Here is a 4,000-nt window from a genome sequence, read left to right as displayed (position 1 = left end):
TGCTGGTAGTGGTGGTGGTGGTGGTGGTGGTGGTGGTGGTGGTGGTGGTGCTGCTGCTGCTACTGTTGTATTTGATAACTGACTAGCTAAAATAACTTGCATGTTCTCTTTCGCCTGTCAGAAAAGTGGTCCAGAAAGGGGAGTTGATTCTTTTTTTTCTTATAAAATTCCCTCCTTTCCATCCCTTATGCTTCGATAACAACTTGTGCCAGCGAGGGAGGTCTGATAAAGTTACAACGTTGTTATGGAGGAGGTTCGCTTTCAGAAGTATTACTGTAAACAAGTCCCGCGCCATCAAAGCCACGCCGCGCCAGGTATTGAGGTGTGGGCGTCACCAGATCTTCATAAAGAAACCAAACCTTAATAGCTTCTTGAATGAAAATTACTTTGTTTAGGAAAAGCTATTATTCTTTATCAGCTATTTATGTGAGAGCAACACTGGCCTATAACAAGCGAAAAAAAAAAAAAAGAAAGCTCATTGAGGTGTCAGTTCCTAAAGAAAAAGTCAGAAGGGCTATCAAAATTGGAGGACTAGTGTTTTGAGACCTTCCACTTGAGAGAGTTCAAGAATTAGGTAAAGAGAAATACAGCAGAAGCAAGGCGTCCCAGAATTTACCAGGAAAGGGAATAAAAGACTGAGAATACTGGTTAACTCTTGCATTGGAGAGGTGGACTGAATATGGATGAGATAGTCTTGTGCAGTGAGAGCGTGGAAGAAGATGAGAGGAGCTTGCTTATTCGTTGTTTTTTTTTTGTGTGTGGAGAGGAGAAATGTATTGTTATACGTGTCAAAAGTGATGAGATAAGTAATGCGTGCTTTGTTTTGTCTTTATATAATTGTACAGCTAAGCACTGCATTTGTGTTGTAACCTCTTTTAAATTCATTAGTTTGTTTTTTAGATTTACCTCGCCACTCCTCCATTTCCTGCGAGCCTTTCTGAATGTATCATCTGTCTCCCCCTGACACCGCGTAATGCCCCTCCTTAATGACGCCACCAGCCTCGGGCCAAAGTTATGCTCATCATTCACCGTGTTTATGTGCATTGTGAAAAACGTCAGGCAGCGAGCAGACTCTTTTGTCAGGGACAGGTTTGGGAAGTGGGATGGAGTCATGTGACCCTTACAGTACCTGATTGATTAAATGAAACTTAAAGCGCCAGTGCCAGTTATCAAAGGCCGCGTGGCACTTCAATACAGTTAATAGTGACACAGTGCTTGTAGTGCCACAACTCGTATACGCTCCTACATGACTCGCTAGGCTGGGGTTCACGTCTTACATCCCAAAGGCTTTCACTGATGGGAGAGCAGTTGTCGTCCTTCTTGAGCTCGAGGAACTGGTCTGTGCCGTGTGAAGGGTCTCACTCCACCTTGTCCACAGATCGAACTTTATGAACTGTGTGCTCTGCGGGAGGGTAATAACTTGCAATCACGAGGCCACCACGTGATCCTCAGGACCATGGGTGAATCACCTCCGCCCCTCCCCTCTCTCTCTCTCTCTCTCTCTCTCTCTCTCTCTCTCTCTCTCTCTCTCTCTCTCAAGGTTCGTGGCAAGCTGTTTGCGTTGGTCGTTCCTCACTGTCTTTCCACAGTATCGAGAGTGGCCATGAGCGGGCTGTGCTCCTCGCCGGGCGGCTGCTGGTCGGAGACAGCCTCGCCTTGCCTCACAAGGTGTTAAATGAGTCTCCAGGAGTGCATGGCATGCAGAACATTAACCTTTGCCGTGGCGACGTTCTCAATTAGGGACTGTCTGAAGCAATATGATGCATATGGGTCTGAAATGTCAGAAGGCCTTGGTGTCCGTGCTGCTTATGCGCTGCTCAGACGCCGCCTTCATTATGGTTCACTTGCATCCCAGAAGTATGCTGGGTAACGAGGAAGAATAAGTGAAAACGTAATCTTGTTTTTGTGTGAGGAACGTCCTGTATAAAAGTAGTGAAATTGCTTGCAGAGTCATTGTCAGAGGAGTGGCGCGGATCCACGGCGAGGAGTCGGTGGTGCGCTGCCGTGCCTCCGTGGTGGAGATCAAGAGGACTGCAGTTTGTTGTTTTTACTTAAGAGTGTTTTCCTTTCAGTAGACAAGTGCATTTGAAAGAAACTCGTTTCTCTCTAACTAAGAAAAAGAGACGTACTCTGGATGTAGTTAATGGTGTCAAAAACTAAAAAAAAAAGCAGGATGAAGCAGTAATACCATAACGTTTCGAAAGTTTTCCTCTGAAAGAATGTGTCTGACAAAGACCGTCAGAACGTCAGATAAAAAATAAAAAAAAACAATACTATTTTTTCATCCTGTGTCTCACACCACTAACCTCACCAGCTTGTCTCATCTCGTGTCGACACGTGAAGAGAAACTGATCAAATCTGAACCTTCATGAGGCAATAGTGTAACATTCTACATAAGCCTTAGTACTCGTATGCATATAACATCTTATACCGACCATCACTGACAAACTCGAGGAAGCAATCAGGAATCTCATCACGAGCACCACATTCTGTCTCCTTGGGGACGCGTGCAAGTGATAATGTGAGGAATAGATCATATTGGAGTAATCAATAAGTAGAGGGTGTATGTATGTAGTCATTGTGGGTATGGAAGAGACCAGTCAGATCGTGTCATTCAGAAAAGCACTACGCTCCCGTGGTTTCCCCGACCTTCCATTATTGACTGTATCGCGTTTATTGCAGGTGGAAGAGGAAATATAGCTTTGCATATAAAAGCGTTCATCAATAACTACCTCAGTGCTTATTTTTGCAGCAGCACTTGGATATGAAGTACTAAAAGCGTAGTCATTCCTTCACCCTTAGCTTCGTGAGTGCTTTCATAACTGCTGGTATTGAGCGAAAGGCTTTTCGTAGCCAACGAAAGCCGTGCATAGTGGTTCAGAGTATTCTGCGTGAGGCCAAAGGGTTGCATTGGTAAAGGCGAGTCATTATGAAACCGCATTCACTTCATAATTACAATTGCGGACCCGGAAAATTAAATCGTGATCGATCACCCCGCGGCCTTTAATCACCCCACTAACAAGGCCGCGTTATTGTGACAAGACCCGGGGCCAAGCACGTGCCGAGGCTGCCAAGAGATACCTGTGACCTCCCTCCATGATATCGCCCTTGCTGCCTGGAAAACGAGTGAGAGAATATAGATATATTTTTTTTTACTCTTTTATCTTTATTCCAATCAGTTAGTCGCCTGTTAAGCCCTCAGGGAGTTGCTCTGTTTGTCAACTGCTATATATTTGTTTTTTTCTCTATTGAGGTTGTCGGATACCGGATTTAATTATTATTCGACCTTCACCTTCACTTCCCGTATCCAGTAATACATAACTAATGTTTGTGTGCATTATACTTGATATTCATTTCTACAAAGTGAATGGCTGATGAAGGTTATCTTGACCCTGGCTAGTTGAGGAGATATTTATCAGTGTTGGCAGAGAGAGAGAGAGAGAGAGAGAGAGAGAGAGAGAGAGAGAGAGAGAGAGAGAGAGAGAGAGAGAGAGAGAGAGAGAGAGAGAGAGAGAGAGAGAGAGATTTTTTAAGTAGTAAGCGTTTGAGGATGTAAATTCTGTTTGGATTCGACGTTTACAGTGTCCTACCACACACACACACACACACACACACACACACCTGTACATTAACGGTTTCTCTTCAATCAAAACTGCCACCTGGTATAAAAAATGAGGCTCATGTAATCCTGGCGACGAACATATCATTGTGCAGGTTCGCGGCGCTCAGTCTCCCTGACGAAGGCACAGAGGATGTGAAATAATAAACTACACAGTCTGATTAAAGCTGACGTTATATTGTTACCTGATACGAAGATAAAACGCAGGTTGATTATGGCTGGAGGAGCTAATATAAGTTAGAAAACTGGTGTATTGAGAGGAACACTAATTAATTGCTTATCTAGAACTAACTGCACGATATAATAAACACTAAAATAACTCAGAAAACTTACAGTGTCACAGCCATAAAAACCTTTCGTAAAATTATTTTGTATATGACT

Source organism: Scylla paramamosain, chromosome 6, assembly GCF_035594125.1.
Source record: "Scylla paramamosain isolate STU-SP2022 chromosome 6, ASM3559412v1, whole genome shotgun sequence".
In the NCBI taxonomy this organism is placed as follows: Eukaryota; Metazoa; Arthropoda; class Malacostraca; order Decapoda; family Portunidae; genus Scylla; species Scylla paramamosain.
The sequence above is the reverse complement of the archived record's forward strand: the minus strand, read 5'-3'. Positions refer to the sequence as shown.